The sequence below is a fragment of the Haliaeetus albicilla genome, chromosome 12 (assembly GCF_947461875.1).
Source record: "Haliaeetus albicilla chromosome 12, bHalAlb1.1, whole genome shotgun sequence".
Lineage (NCBI taxonomy): Eukaryota > Metazoa > Chordata > Aves > Accipitriformes > Accipitridae > Haliaeetus > Haliaeetus albicilla.
In genome coordinates this window covers 13,846,125-13,863,892 of record NC_091494.1, presented here as the reverse complement: position 1 = coordinate 13,863,892, position 17,768 = coordinate 13,846,125, and positions in this window count along the sequence as shown.

Genomic DNA, 17,768 nt, shown 5'->3' with positions numbered 1-17,768 from the left:
CATATTAGATCCTTTCCCCCATCACAACAACTTTTTAAATAAAAAAAGTATATTGTGAATATGAAAGTGTCACAAAACCAGAAAATATGCAAAGTACCTGGAAATAAAAGGCAATACTACACAGAAATTTGTAACTGATTTGAAACTATCTATTTCCTGATCCATTAGCTGTCCTCTGATTACACATGAGGTCTTAGTGTAGAGCTCAGATGTTTGCCCAAGTGGCCCTCACAAGAATAAGCCACCAGGCTTTAATCCTTACGTAATCATAACAGCAAGGCTGCTTCAGTGGATAGTCTGCAGCCTTCACAGCTACAAGCATATTTTTACTTGGGCAAAAAAACAATTTCAAAATTTTTTTTAATATATACATGGTACAGAGATACAGAAAATGCAACTGACATAATTACAAATCAGAGTTTATCTAAGAGATGATTCTTGTCTAAGCAGTATTCATGTTATGACAATCCCACCTACTTAAGGGCCCTGACTTTCCTCTGTCATCCCCAGCCCTCTCCAAATTATCCAACTAAATACACCAGCATAGTTTACAGTAAAAATAGAGGAAAGAGGACTCTTGTAGTAAGCCAGCTAATAAGTGAAATTGGTATCAAGCTGGAAGGGAGCAAATACAGCAAGGTTGACTGGGTAGAGTGAGAGCGATGCCTAGAATGGGAAGGGCAGAGGTAGCTATTACAAGGAGATGAAATCAAGAAGAGCAAAGGAAATTATGGTATCAGAGGAACGGGGAGCATGGAGATTTTGTTCTGGAGATTGTAGAAATGTAGGTAGGGAGAGCTAGAAGCTTCTTGCAATATGCTTGAGCGCAGTGAGCAGCCTCTCCAGGGACTACAGTAGGGATACACAAAGTACACTGCAGCTATTAAAATCCAGCAAACTAATGACCACAAATCAATACAGCAGCAAAGGATGTCAGTTGCATCTTATTCTCTAATGAATATGGACATTATCGAATATTAGTTAAGCTCAATATTTACAGGAATAATGATCCTAAAATCTACACTACTCTAAGGCAGAGCTGGATCTCACTTCTACAATCTCCCGAGTGAAGGAAAATCCAGGCTGAAGTCTAGAACCTTTGAAATTTTTTTGTGTATATGGAGATATTCCGCCTCAAATGTGCCTGCTAAATCTGGATGTGGATAGGACAACCATAAAAAGCTGCTCTCTGAAGTTACACTTTTGGTAAGTTGAATCACAGTTTCTTCTCTGTGTCAGAAAGCAACAGGCAGTCAGACAGCAGCTGATATGCAAATACAAAAAGCAAATCACAGTAACTCAGAAAAGCGAGATGAAATAAAAGAGAGCTTGCTTATGTCTACAGCTCTAAGGAGACAGAAAATGGATAACTCACTCCCAGAATCCTGTCCTGCCATTTTGGGCTCTCATGTGCCACAATTATTTGTAACATTTCTGTGCCTTGAGGAGCCAAGAGGTGAATGTCTCCAGGCACTCAGTACTTGAAATACAGGAATCCCACAAATGCCAGCATAAAGCAATTGCTGCAGTTTCCAACCAAAAGCAGTGGACTCTTCTTCAGAGTCTACGTTTATGCTTTCCTCTGGGTACACTAAATACTGGATTTTGAAGCCTGACTTGGCAGTTGGATGCTGACAGCATCTACGGACAGGAAAGCAAATACAAGTGCCCTCTTGAGATGCACCATTTTTGTAGTTACTGTTGAAAATCTGTTTTTCCCTGGCACAAAGCAATATTTTGTACTGTTCACCAGCAACCATCTCTGAGCCTAAATATGACTGATTATTCAGGCTAATGGCTTGTCCACAAAATGAGTCACACTATTCTGAAGTAAGTGTCATTATTTTTAAACTAAGTTAATTATTTCAGTATAGCAGGTTAAAAAGAGTTGAGTTTAATTCTGATGCAATTTGATTTTAGAAGTCAGTTAGGAATATGCTGATACTAAACTGAAAATGAGAGTATCGAACAAAGGAGTTTTAACCAAATGAAATAAATCAAAGCAAGTTTACATATAGGTAGGCCTATAACGGTGATACGTAGGGCGATAATTTACTCCTATTATTTTAGCAAATGCAGCAATTTCACGCTAACTATAGTTTTAGAGATGCTTTAGGGGATCATGAATGGTTTATATTCAAGAGTTATTTATGCTATCCAAGGCCTGAAGGTCCGTAAAGTGACTTATGAGAAGACTATTTAAATATCTTTTTTATATTTTCTCACATACAAAACTTCATTTAATCTAAAAAAAATCAGATTTCCTTCCATAGCTTTAATTACAAATTAAACCCAAGTTGGAAGCAAAGGTAAATCTATTTTTAAGGCTAAGATCACTAGCACACAGAAGAGCCACTAGCCTGTTTTCTCCAGTTGGTTTAACACAATCTATACTCTGCTTGTGAAAAGTTGTTTCATAAACCCTTGATTTTCAGTGTAATATGTAACAATTAACATAGTCTCCTGACTTAATGAGAACAGCATTTAGTTTAAATAAATCACTCTTTAGGGTGTTATCATGGACAAAACTCTGCTGCAACACCAAAAAGAAAAAAGCAACAAAAACAGACCTCAGCCAGTATGCAGGCTCCTAGCTCTTTGAATGAGAAGACAGCCACAAAATCCAGATTTTAATACTTCTCAGATGAAAATACCCAGGTCTACATCAAGATTTACATCTAACTAAAAACATTTATTTTAATTTTTTTCATTTAACTTTAAATGCCACAGCTAATCCTCAAGGTTTTTCAACAGATTAAAAAGTAGGTATCTATCTCACCAGTCAATGAAAAAGGGCTAATGAAAATCGCACATTCCCCTCCCACTGCCAAAAAAAAAAAAAAAAAAAAAAAAATTTAATCAGGCAAATAATTCCCTCTGCAGATTTCTGGTGTACTAACTAGCAAGAAGGGATAGACATATATTAACTGCTAATGGCTTCCATACAACAGTAGCAACTTCAAAATTTACATTTCACAAAATAGGAGAGCTTAAATCTTGAAGAGCTTAAGACTTCCATCATAATGTTGTCTCTTGTCATGACAACAGTCAGCATCTAATGGGACTTGCATGCATTATTCAGCTTGTAGTAGAAAATGGCTTTAGTTCCTGTGTTATTCCGGACACTTCAGTAGTTCCATTTGCAGTCATTTTCACAAGATATTAAAACTTCTCAGAAATCAAAAGAAGCTTTAATTTCTGAATACCAGGTTAAAGCTTGATCTCTGGTATCCACTGAGCATTTAATAAACATCAGCAAGAAATTTGTAGGAGGAAAATAAACTGTTGATTTGACAAGGAAACAAGCGAGAAAATTAAAGTTTTCAAGATAGAGACTTCATTGAATGACTAAAACCAGGAGTGACACAAGTGAGAAGAGTTAGGTGCTAGTACCATGGCAATGGTCTGCATGATTCTATTGTTTGGTCACAAGAAATAAAAGATTTTCCCATAGACAACTTACACAGTATCTATTTTTCTACCCCTAATTCCAAGAATGTCTCCAGCAGGCTGCTATAAAAGCAATCACAGCAAAATGTCTTCTCTCCTTGCCTGAGCAATTTTAGCTGCTGTGGCAACAGCATTTTAATGTTGCCTCTTTATTAAGAAAGACAACAGTGACACATTGCCAGGGGTCATAGGAGCACAGGCACCCCTTGCTTGGAGAAGGCTTTAGCCAGTCATGGTTTGCAGCATAACCAAACACCATCCAAAGATGAACTTTTTCTCAGCTGTCTGTGTTATGTTATTGCTCAGCTGTTCAGCCAGATCACCTGTATTTTCCAATACATTCTGCACAATCCTCAGATAATTCAGATGATTTGAATAACTGACCTTCATGCAGACTCACAAAGCATCACAAGTGCAGAACAGAAAATTGGAAGTGTTTCTATATGTTTTTAATTATATTCTAATTTAAAAGTTCATCTTTAAGAAGGTGTTTAATTATTCTCCCTGGATTTTTTTCTATATTCACTACATCACAAAGAAAAATCATTACACTAATGGTACAAATTGTTGTTTCATGGTTACTTGTTGCTACCTTCTCTCTCTACTATTACATTTATCCAGTCCGAGCTCACAAAAATGACCCTGAATAGTTTGCGAATGAAATGCACAGGACTAAGGTGCTTCCTGATATGAACTCCAACACTTGCTACCATGCCCACTTCAGAGAATCCTTTCTTAAACCAGAAGAGTTGCCCTTGAATTGCCCTTTTGCTTCTGCTATAGATATATTGTCCAAGAGTTTTATTCTTCTGAGAGTTAGGAACTTTACTTCCAATCCAAATTTATTCACTGCCTGTTTATGCCCATTACTTGTGCCAACATTTATCTTGCAAAACTCTTTCCCTGGCGTTTGTTCTTTAGGCATATTTATATAGTAACACATCCATTCTCAGGCTTTGCTTTCCTGAGCCAACCAAAGCTTCCTCACAATATATATTCTCTGTTCCCTGATGAGCCTTCCAATTCCTTCTGCACCTGCTCCAGCCTGCACCAAAAGGGCTGTACATACTTGCACTGTTAAGGGTTTACCAGGGCCTTGAGCTATGGCTCTCTGTCACTTGCCCTCAACCAGGGTGAGGGGAGAAGCAGCAACAGCAGTGTAATGCCAGCCTGTGGGATGCTTGGGCAGCACAAGAGAAGCAGGTAAGTGTCACACACCTGGGGTCCCACTAGCTCTGCAGACCTACCATGGCACAGCCCCAGCATTCACATCAGCAAGGCCCTGCTGGCACTCCATGCTGTTAGAGCATCCCACCAATACTAATGCATCCATCCAGCACCGGCTGGGCACTGAGCCATCCAGCAGGGCTGACACTGGGCATAAAACTAAATCACTCATATCTGACCAGTTCACATAGCTCACACCTGCCACAGGAGCTGTACGGCCAAATCCCAGCAATGCAGGGCCACAGCTGACAGATCTCACCAGAGCCAAGCTGGATCCACACAGTGGTAAGCCAGGTATCTCTGACAGTGTGATCCCATCCACCTGCAGCTGAGGCTACTCACCCATGAATAACAGAGGGTCAGCTGTATGCCCCTCCAGAAACATCTCTGTATACGTCTGTGACTCCATCACACTGATGTCTCATACTCACCCTGGGCTACTACAGTGCAGAAATCACAACCACTTGTATTCTGTATTTCCTGTGGGACTTGGCCATTTGTTCAGTTCTTTGTCAGTTTATCAACCGAAAAAAATTGGTGCGGATTACGATCATAAATTCCTTTCTAATCAAGTATTGATTTTTCAAGATGGCTGTTTCTGGACAGTACCCAGCCCCATAGGGCAGTAGCCGGAAATGTTTGAGGTAGGTGCCAGCAGGCACATCTTCCATGTCCCCCCAACACTGGAAATGCAAGAGCAACACAGCCCATTGTCTGCCATTTACACTTCCACAAATACAGATGATACATTATACAAGCTGCAGTCTGCATGCCAGATTTTTAAATCCTTTAGCAGCTGTTTCAATTGACAATAATGCCATAATGCATCAGGGTGTTGAAACAGTGGTGTGTACCTATATGTCCCTCTGGCAACACCCATCTGGTATGACATTTGCCTGCTTCATCTTTCAGTCTGGGAGAAAAGTCATCCTCTCAGTCACACTGTGTTCAGTAAAAAGCTATGCTACAGGAACTAAACCATCAGAGGAAAAGGGAGAGACAGAAAGGAAGATGCTGAGACTAGCTACATGCCACATGTAGTTCCTGGCCTTAACAAAAGCCACAAATAGTCTGCCACTCTGTAGGGACAGATCAGTAGAAGGTATCCTGGATAAAGGAAGGAGATAGCGCTCTAGGGATGGAGGAGAGAAGAGAATAAATAGGGGAAGAATGCAGAAAGGAAATAGGAGAACTGGGACTCGTACAAATAACAATGGGGGGAAAAAAATGAGGGGAAGAAAGCAATAGAAGAGTAGCAAAGGAAAGAACACGGAAGACAAGGATGGGGACTTGAACAGAAAGGAAAGTGACTTTATAAACAAAGAGGATGAGTCAGAAAAGATTCCTGATTTCATTTGCAAACAGTTCATTTGCAGATTAATTGCTTACAAAGCTGGACTGGTTTTGGCAGCTGCATAGCTTGAGATCACAGGCCTCACAGGTGGCAAAGGGAACAGGAAACTTTGCATGCTATTGAAACAAGCTGAGGGAGAATTGCAAAAGAAGAGCTGAGACTCCTTCATTCCACAGAGTTACACACACACTAATTTCCCTTGTTCCTGTGTGTAGTGGGGAAGACATCCTTTGCAATGGCTGGAAAACAAGGCAGTTTTTTTGCAGGAAGAAAGTTGTATTTTAAGAGGTCTCGAAATTCAGAAAACAAAAAGGTTGTTCTGCAAAGACTAAGAGATTGGTTATCATTTTAAAAGGAACAAAAGGGAAGGCCCTATTGCTGCGTAGGTGCTGTGCATGATTACATTACTTTCAGTGGCAGCTCTAGCATAAGCAGCTCCTACCATCATTTCCATTCTGACTGCTGCTCAACCCTATCCCAGGCTGCCTCTCCTAGTCTTTTGGGACAGCGGTTAAGGGGAGCCCTGTTGTGAAACAGGCCCAGAAAACAACCCTGCCCTCAAAATCATCACTGCTGTCAAAAGAAATGGACACATACCTCTGAATTCAGTTCAAACCCCAAAATCATTCAAGAAATTTTTAAAAAATGTTACTATGAAAATCAAAAATTTGTTCCTTGAGGCTGTGAGCAAATGGCTAAAACACAACTCAGTTCCAAGTTCTTCCAATGAATCCCCTGTGACCTTGTCATTCTCCTCTGTGCCTCAGTTCGTCATGTGCACATACAAGCTTTGCAAGAACCCATTCAAGGTTGTTTGAGACATTCTTAATCTAATCATGACAGTCAGAGACAAGCACACCAAGTTTTCAAACAGAAAAAGGAAAAATTCTAGGAATGAAAAAATCCAACTGCCAAGCACACAGACCACGGAGGCTTTTCATTTTGTTGGAGCAGGAAACCAAGAGTGTTGTGAGGAAAGGGAGGAAAGAGAAGAAATAAGGCTGGATACTTCAGAAGTGCTGAGTGTTCAACCATGGCAAGAGCCACCCTACAGAGGAGTAGGAGCTGCACACTCTGCAAAAGCAGTACACACATTTAGGAGCAAGTTTTTCCAGATCAGGACCCCCAGCTCTCTTACTGCAGTGTCAGCTGAGATAACAGACATGCAGGTGAAACAGCTAGTTGGATTAAGATACAATAATAAGGTGCAATAACAGAAAGGTTGCCAGTGTGGTAGATAATATAGGAAACACTAAAAGTCACTTTCAAAACAGAGGCTTCTATTTTCACTCACAAGAAAAACAAGCAATTTTTTCTCCAATTCGCCGGCTGCTAATAGCATATAATATGAGCCAATTAACAGAAATAAAGTATTCTGTAAAATACAGTTTACATCAGCTGGGGAACTACAACAAAATCATTACAAGTCTAGAGATAATGGGACATATCCTTTCTGGTGTTAATTAGTACAGTTTCCTATGCTTCAAATCCAGTTTACACCAGTTAACTCTTGCACGTGACAGCACTAAACATGTTGTGCTAACAATAACACCAGACATGATCTATCAAAGGCCCGATGACAGGAACACTAATCAATGAGAGCAACTTGTTCTAATAACTGCTGAGAACCTGAAAAACAGGGAAACATGGGGAACATTCATCTTGTAGAATTCTACATGAGAAATGTGGAATGGTACAAGTCTATAGGCATAGTTTGGAGACTGTGGAATTAAGTCTAGTGTATTTTTTCACTTCTGTTGAGGTGTCCGTGTAGGGCTAGAGTGCAAATCCTTGGGGGGATATCCAGGAACTGATCTATGAAGTGCGATGTAGGTGCCTCACTGGAGATATCACCTGCCCGACTTTTTCTGTCACAAATGAGTTGGGTGCAGACAAGAGGCTGTCTCTTGGCATCGAGGCCAATCTTCCCATTTTTCCTTACTGCTGACATTTATCCTCTTGCTCTAATGAGATTTGCAAATCAGTAAAGGAATTCTACTATAAAGTATCCCAACTTTAACCCAGGGAAAAGCAAAACAAAAGCATGTGATGAAGTATGTATTTGCTTCAACAGAGCTACATCACTGCACAAAAGATGCAAACATCTTCCTAAATATATCACAATACTAAGTTCTGCTCTGCAACCAAACTCGCTGTAAAACTGTTTCAGCTATACATGAAAGTAAGGCAGCTTGTACGTGAAATTGCCCACAGAACTGCAGTTTCCATCACTTTCAAACCTTTCTCCATGAAAATGCTCATTCCTCTCTTTATATTCTTCTGGTTGTGCTTTTAATTTTACTTTTCCTTCAGCAAAATTATTGGCACCTTTTTGTAAGGCAAGATAAATGAGAAGGACTGCTCTGTCCTAGAGAAGGTCCACCAGCAATTACACTATCTTTTTAATCAAAATCACCAGTCAACCACTGTGTGTTTCTAATGAAATTGCACATTTCTTTGATAAACATCTTTCTATTATTTTTATCAAGGTTTTCCCCGCAGCTGATTTTGGGTGATATGCTTGTAATTGACAACTTGACACAAGTCAGTACCTTTTCTGAATATTAATCACACAGTCTACTCCCTAGTCCTTAGAAATGTAATGCTAAAAACTAAACATATTATTTTTCACCTCTCAAAACTCAGAGACATGGTGACAAGATTTTTAGGCCTGATTTGCAGCTGCAACAATATTAAAGCTAAAGGAGCTTTGTTAAGCCGCACCTTTAGGTAGGCAAATCACCCACTAATACAGTCAGGAGGGGGTAACACTGGCTAGTTTTGGCCAGCAGGATCAAGCTCCCAAAGATTACTCACTCACGTTTTCCATATTTACCATCAATACTTCCTCTCAAGTTACATCAATATTTTCTCTCAAGACACAGGAAAAATTGCTTTTTTCTCTCTAGCTACTTGCCTCCTTGGTAGGCGAGATCATTCCTTATGTGAGCAAAATTCCCAGGGTCAATGGAAGGTTTACAGAGTGTATGAAACCAAGCATCACTAAAGACAAAATATCAGTATGAGTGGTATTTCTTTATTGCACATTCCCAGTTCCCATTTATCAGAGGATGGTTATCTCTTCTCATGCCCTAGCTGCAATACACTTTCAGCAGTGTATTGCAAAGAACCAGCCAGGGCTTTTTTTGGCTGTGTAATTAGAAGCCATTGCTTCTCTGTCTATTTTCTCCTTCTGTAAGTTAGCTCCCAGTCATTACCAGATGGTTATTGTTACTCACATTACTGACCCTGCTGTCTAGATACCTACTTACACTTATTATCCATTCTTTTTTTTCCAAATAAGGACCTTAATGAGGACAAGCATAGTCTCATTATCTCTAAAATAGTGTATTAAATATTTGAACTTTAAAATTCAGATTGTAAGCAGTAAGAGAGCATATGTTCAGAATTTTTTTTAAAAGACCTCCTTTATTACACTGTCAAATGATTCAATACTAATGATATTTTTGCAGTCACTAGAATGCTGATGGTTTATAACCTCTACCTTATTTATTGTACAAGGTTTATTTCCTTGAATTCGCTCCAAAATAGCTTTTGGCTGTTCAACAAATTAAAAAGATGTTGTTAAAAAAAAAATAATCCTAGTTTAGCTCTAGAAATGTGTTCACATCTTAAGCTTTTTTCTTAAAGGTTGTTATTCCCCTTGACTAATTATAATTAAAATTCTACACAAACTGTATTTTTCCTCTCCTACAAGCTCTTAATTATAAAGATTTCCTGATCTTCTTTCTGTCACTGTCATGGGGATATAGAGGATCCCAAACAAAAAAAATCACCTCATTACTTTCAGTGTCCATGACTTCCATCCAAGTCATCCCTGCTGTGTCAGCCAAAAGAAATGCATCATTTCTCCCCATCCACCAGCACCATCTATCAATGCCCTTTCTGCCACACTTGCTTTGTTTGCCTATCCCTTTGGTAAACTTTGCACTTCAGCATTTTAACACCCAAAAGCAGCTCTGAAGAGCTTGGTACTGGGCAAACCTACCAGGCACCATGGCAGGAGGGCAGGTAAAAGCAAACCCCGCAGCACGCACGCATGCACACACACCACACACACGATGAACAGAGGCACCTGATCTTCCAGGAAAAAAACATTTTATGTAAGTGGGTGATCTGCTTTTGTGGCAAATTACTAGTAGTTGTGATTTAACAATGTGCCAACATGAGCTGTAATTCTGGGTGTATTCTTGAAGCTTGGGATAAAAAACTCAAGATTACATAGCAAGAATCAGTGAGGTTCACAAGGAGCATATTCACAAACATAGGCAAGTTTTAGTGATATATAAAAGCATATCATTAATATGTTCATAGCTTGGATGAGTATGCTGTGCCAGTAGTATTAACACTGGATATATCTAGAGAGGGGATTGAGTATTTTTCTTCAATTTTTAAATCAGATAATCCTGGCAAAAAACATTCACCATATGCTGGCCTTTAAGATACAGGGGAACATAACAGTAATCCATTAAAATAACCACGTTACATTTGTTCCAGCTTTTAGTCAGCAAATACTAACGAGCACCATTTTCTGCTTTGCACACAGCCTTCCCTCAGTATTGGCCTGGGGAACTTAAGAGATAATTGAATTTATTGTCCAGCAGAGCCCACACTGAGAAGGTCATGAAGACACAGATGTCTAAGCCCTAGTATCATCTTGTACAGGCCACTGTACAAAAGTGAAATCTCTTGAAGACAGCTCATTTGAAACATATTCACATTAGCAACACAGATGAAAGTACAGGGAAGACTGTCAGTGACACCTGGCATATTATCCCATTAAATTTATACTTCCCCACTTCTAGAAGTGCACCACTTATTTTGGCTACAAGTCACAATTCATCAGAACTACAAACAATTTGTACCGTTCATTCTCATTCTTAACCTGGATGGCTCTTTGCTGACTCAGAAGCTTGCATTTGCAACGCCTTTGCAACAGCTACCATGCTGAAAATATATCTGTCCTGCATCAAAACCCAAAAAAAGCCCCAAAACAATCAACCCCTCCCAATTTTATTGAAATTTCTCCAAGAAGCTACCCTTGGATCAGCCAAGAATGGTGCTTTCACTGACAATTAACAAGTAAATTCCTATCTCAGTAACATTGCAAAGATGTGATCAGCTACACACTAAACAATTCAGTAATGATCTGGGAATTTGAAGCATATGAAGCCTGGGGCTCTGACAACAGGGCTGTAATGAAGCAAGATTCAAGATCTGATGACTCAGCAAATTAATTTTTCATACAGTTTTTATTTTATTGACTGTATTTACATCAACAGAAGAGAAAAATCTCAGAAGTCATAACATGGATTAGTGTAGTCTAATGAAGTGCACAGCAGAGGGGAAATCAAGTCAGTAACATACCTTCTATTTCCCTTATTTTAACCAGTCATTTGATCAATCAGCGAGTCTATAGCATTCTTGGTAAAAACCTCCAGGATGAAGTATACTGCACTGGGTGCACATGCAGGAACTGCCATTGAGCAGAAAGCCCCACAACACAGAAGCCAATATGTGGGCAGCATACAAGCCCTTTACAGGTTGCACCGACAAATGCAGGGCATTGATTTTGCTTTGGGACCGGGTCCTATCCCCACACCTCCAGCAGCTGTCTCAGTGTGTGAGAAACCAGGCTTCTCCCTCCTCTTTGGGGGAGGCCCAGGGCAGGCAGCACCCACCAGGCATGCAGAGAACACCTGCAGCTATCCCACAGCCCAGGCAGCAAAGAAAGTTAATTTACAGCTTCATTCAGTACCAGAGGTGGCAGAAAGGCAGAACTGAGATGAAAGGGAAACACAAACTCAGACATTCTTGCCATTTTCTAAATTTCTTCCATGATGTTAGGGTACAAGTGCAAGTTCTTTAGAAGATGACACCCCTGACTAAAAACACTCCAGTTAGGGGAGCCACAGCTGAAGTGAAAAACACTAGCCAGGACAGTTTAGGACTTATGAAAGGCTCCAGCCCATAAATCTAATCTCTTGCTGTAATGTCAGCCCCAACTGAGTAATAGTCATGCTTCAAAAGCCAGAAGTAGAGCAATCCCTCTTCCCCTGCCCCAGTGTATGGTGGTGGGGTTGCATCACCTTCCTGCAATTTAAGGCCCCTGGTCCTGTCCCAGTCCTAGGGTCCTGAAAACATGCAGCATTAGCAGCGCTCTCAGAGGACCCAGACCCAGCATGACTGCTTGCAAGCAGCCTTGTTGCCTAGAGATGGCATTCCCTCCTCCTTATATCCTAAATAAATTCATTCTATGCCCAGTTTGCCACAATCATTCTAAGGGAACAAGTCCCCCACAGTCCACCTCCAGACTAGCCTTTAATTATGCAGTCACAACCCCCGCAAACAGGCTGTGCTCTTTGATCTTCAGTTTAGTGCTGCCATAGGTGTTCTTAATCCCTTTTTCTTTCCAAATACACTCGTAAAGGCACAGAAAGGAGAATAAAGCAGAACAAGTTCCTGTTAAAGCTCAGGGGATTTTTGTCCCAACCAAATAGCAGACCTGCTTTGAGCTGCTGGGGCCTCTTCCCTCCTGTCTCCTTTGATGAAATGGAGATCTGCATGTGGAGACTGGCTGAGTGAGCACTCGGCAACTTGTTGGTGCAAAATGGTCTGAAGATTGTATGCATCCAACAGGCAGGGGTTACGTACGCCTAATCTCTTCATTTTCAGTTCCAAAGTGGCCTATCCTGAATACTAATAAATGGAAAATAGAGGAAGCAATTATTTATATGGGCCTTCTCATTTATCAAAGCAAGAAGCTGTAAGTTCAGCAAGCATTAGGTCAGAAGGCAGACTACAGAGAGTTTTCAGCTCCTTCCAGCTACCAAACCTGTAATTCAATTAATTCTGTGCCCACTTTTCCACACAGCTGGGCACCCATCAATCACAGCCCCCCTGCCAGCAAGTCCACTTCCCTCAGCTTATCTCCAAGGAGCAGTTACGCATGTACAACATTAGCCACTTCTGGTAGACAGCATGCTGTTAGCAGGCTGTTTGAGAGACACAACCACTGCCCGAGCAATAATCACTCACTGTTCAGTACCCCACCACTCCCATCCTGTCTGCATAATTAAAAATCTGTTACCTTCTCTGACTTGGCTAGCAATTGGCAGCTCTCTCACAATAGTGCTCAGCAGACATAGGGCTTTAACAGATGGCAAGACAATGACGCAGTTCAAAATCTAAATGTGATGCCACAAGAACAGACTGGTGTAGATTTGGTAAAAAGATGAAAAGCGTGACAACTCTGGGATCAATAAGACATAAATGAAAAAATTAAACGCATCTCCTATAGTAGGAAGTGGGTGTAATTTGTTGAAGATAAAAATAACAAGCTTGCTCCTCTGGTATGTTGCAGTACCTGTAGAACCTCTGTATGTTTCCCATTTCCCTATTAATGATGCTGCAAAGCAATATTAACCAATAATATAGCTCTTCATACTAAACACCCAGGCACTGAGAATTAAAAGATGTAGTACATAGATTTCATTCAAGTAGTTATGCTGTACATACCATCAGCTGTTTCTTATAGAAGTAATGTACCACAACTAAAACTGAGGACTGAAACTGTCTTAAACATGCTCTGATTTTGCACCTTGCTGCTTTGCTAAAAGTGAAAGCATGTATAAAAAGACTAAATAATTGGATCTTCTGCTTTCATCTGTCACTATCAATGTTCAGAGAAGACAGGCTGAAACAGAGACTATGGAACATCTGAGATAAAATCAGGATAACTCAAAAGAAATGCTCAAAAATGGATGTGAAAAACAATGTCAAGAATTTCTTCTCTTATGTATGAGTTTGTTAACTTTTAGTCAAAAGCATTTAAAATACCAGCATCTCACAAACACTGTGCTTCCTTCATAACAACCTACATGAAATTACGCCTTTGGTTCTTGAACTTTTTGATAAACAACCAGGACACCACATGATGGACAAGTACCTAAACACTATGTGAAAGATTCCCATAAGAACACTAAAAATGCATTACATATTTCTGCACTTAAACCATGCATGCATCAGGTCTCCCGTTTATCTGGAATTAGAGGCAAAGAGCACCACAGCAATTATTTCATATCTAGCTCTTGGGGCCTAATGTTTTCTGCTGCTGTCTGTCACCATCTGAGAGTGGCATTAAATCACCCAGATCATGCAACACAGTAAGAGAGTTATCATGTAGGATTTATTACCTATGCCCCCATAAAGACTTCTGGGCTGCTGATATGCGAGGTAACTGACTAAGACAGCAAACAGAGATACAGACAAGTAGAACACTGTGTCCTTGCCCCAAGGAAAAGCCACATCATGCCATTTTAGGTCATTTTAGTTCAATCAGGAACTTAATACGCTTCCTTGGAACAAAAAATTCAAGTCAGGAATCACAGACTTGGGTTTCACTTGAACACTTTTTATATGGAGCTTTCAAAATGCAGCTGAAGTATTGATCATGTGTTACTATTTCCCAAGACTTGTTTATCATAACAGCACCTATGGACTAAGAAAGGATCAGACACTACCATGCAAGGAGACAGAAGACAAGTATGGAGGGAGCTGCGGGGGAAGTTGTGAAGGACAATGGTGATTGGCTGGAGCAAACAGCTGCAGGGCAGCAAGATAGTAGAAGAGAAACTTCTTATTTATTGAAAGGTGTTGGTCTAGCTGTTACATAGCCTGCACAAAAGCTGCTGTAGAGTCAGCCTCCCTTGAATAAGGGATGCCCTCAGATCCAGTTCCCTTCTTTCTAGCACAAGGCACAACACATCCAAGACAGACTCGATGTTGTCCTTGCAGAATATTTAGCTTTAATTTTACAGATAGAAAAGTAACAGCAGCAAGTAACCCCCATTGCACAGAAACCCTGCAGCTCTAGCGCTCGAGGTATCAAACAGTGCTTCCTCTCTCTATGGCTCAGCCTCCACACAACCCCGCTGATTCCACCCAGATTATGACTGATCTTCACGATATTGAAATGAGTTTCTGAAAACTGATGGCGCCCCTGAGGTACTGGGATTAACCAGGCCACTCTGGCCACTCTGAAGGATTTGGGTAAATTACATTTTATCTTCCCTGATCTCCCTGCCCACACATGCACTGTGTTCCCAGGGCACTCAGACACCCAGATTCCCTCCATTCCCTTCCCAGGATAGCCAACCTTCTACAAAGAATCCTTCTAGAGTACTGTAAACTCAGTTAAACCGCAGCAAAACAAGTAATTGAAACAGATTTGGCACAGCATTCAAAAATCAATCCTTAATTACAAATTGGCAACCTCAAAAAGGTCAAAGACTGAGGTAGGTGAAACAGCCTCAGTGAAAAGCCATAAAAATGGATTTCAAAATATTAGAGGAGGTTAAAAAAAAAAAAAAGTTTAGGTCTGTTTTGACAGAACTTCTTCTACTTCCCCACTGCACAAAATCCAGGACAGTTGATGCTATAACTGTCTCAAGTTCATCAGATATTGGTTTTTACTTTTTGGAGCTCTTCATCCCTACATCCACCCACACTATCTCCAGATTTAAAATTCGTTCTGTAAACTCTAAATCCATAGAACAAAAGCTTTTTCGGGGCATTATCCCCAATATATCATAAATGTGTTTTGTATCCTCTGCCCAGCAGAAGCTTTAGAATATTACAGAGGAAAAACTGTAGCAAAAGATAAATGTGCATCTGACAAAAAAAGGAGGTTTTTGTTAACTCCCAAATTCAACAAAGGACCTAAATACGTGCCTAACTTCAGGGAGAATGAGGGACTTGAGTAGTGATTCCAAGTCTTTGCTGAACTGAGGTCATATACACACAAATTTCTTCCTTTTCCTTTTCAGAACTTTAAGTAATTTTTCTGAAGTTACATGACCATCTTTAAATAAGTATTCAGCAGAAAAGATTTGGATCACAAGACAAGCTGAAATAGCATCAGTAAGTTCAAGCTTTTGATAATGTTTACCTCTATTTCATTTTCAAAGTAAACAGAATGCCAAATCCTGCTTGCTTTTCATGTGCAGTTAATCCCACCAAAATCCTTTGGGACTATTTCTGAAAGTAAAAAAAGCAGGATTTAGTTTATAATCCAACACCAACAGGAACGGAAAATATGATACAGTGTTCTGCCCCTAGCAAAGAACCCTGGCACTAAATCCTCACGAGTGAGTAAAGCGTCAGTGCATATTCTGCAGCTAATTTGGCAAAGGGGCAATTCCCTGTTTGTAATTTATATTTTTGCTGAAATGACTGTATAGAGACAGATGGTCACACCAAAGGAGAACAGTTCTGGAAAGAAATCTCCTTCCCTCAGGCATACTTCACAAGATCAGTCTGGGGACTGCCAAAGCACGATCTTTTGCCAGGCAGCTGAATCACAATACATTGAATGCCTCCTTCAGGTTCTGGCTTCTGTATCAAATTCTTACCATCTAATAAATATAACGCTGAGGAAAGAAGAGCAAAAAGACATTTCTGTCACTGGATAGGGTTTTGAATGCTAATGACTGGATGTTGAGACTCATTTCAAGTTTTTATCGTCCAAGAAAGGAAAGCTTTTCTGACTGCATTTTCTGCATCCTTAGGAGTATGCCTTAGGTTACTGATTATCTGGGATCCCATCATCAAGTTTTCAAGAAAGATACTTGTTTCCTTCAGGCTGCAATGGCTCAAGTGGTTCAAGTTTCTAAAAGACAGGCCATACAAATCTGATTTCAGCCAAGGGCTTTATTCTCTTTCATAATTTTCCACTGTTTTCTGATGCCAATTAACGGGGCTGCCTTTGTTTTGTTTTAAAGAGAAAATGAGGAATTTTAAGAATTATCTATGAGAATACATTATATAGTTAGTATAGCAACACATATATTCTTTATTTGAATGCTGAATTTGCCTTTCTCCAAATTTTCAATATGCCAGAAAGATTTTGATCATCAACAACAACTTCAGCTTAAAAACCTTCAGGGCTGTCAGGTAGTAAGAGTGATTTTTGGACAGCGAGATGAAATCAAATGCTGCTTTGGTCAACAAGCTGAAGAGTTGCCAGTTTTGATATTGACTAACCCAAGCTTCAGAATTAAAACTGGATTCAGAATAGTGAAAACCTGTCTCACCTTTTATCTATCCATTTTGCTTGTCTGCAGACTGAATAAGGCATCAATTCTTTACTGCATTCATACTTGGCTGAGATACTTTCTTCACAAGCTTGAGGGCTAAGGAAAAAAAGTTTTAAATTACATTTTTAAATACTTGATTATATTTCATGCTATAAATTATAAAATCTGCAACCCTGGAATCACAAAATACATGTGGTTATATCCTCAGTGAATAATTTAGAAATATTTCAGCTCTTTTGTCCTGTCTCCCTAGTGATAATAAATATAGAGATTTCAGTGCTAAATTTGGTTGCTTACTAGACTTACACTGGTCTCAGGATTTCAAATTACAGAAGCAGAGAGTTTCTGAAACATGGCTTAAGGGAAAAATCATACAGAATGCAAAGTGTTCCTAGATAGAACTACTAGAATTGCCAATTATTTCACTTCAGCAGAAGAAGCAGAAATAAGTAAGATGTCCCACACCCTAGGCATTCACCTAGTAAAACAACAGTCAACTTTTTGTTTGCATGGGAGTTTCTTTATTCCCAGTCAGGTGTTTGGAGTCCAACCAACAGAGTCATTAATTAATGGCACCATGTCTGATTTGTATTATACTGATTTCTATCAGGCACACACAT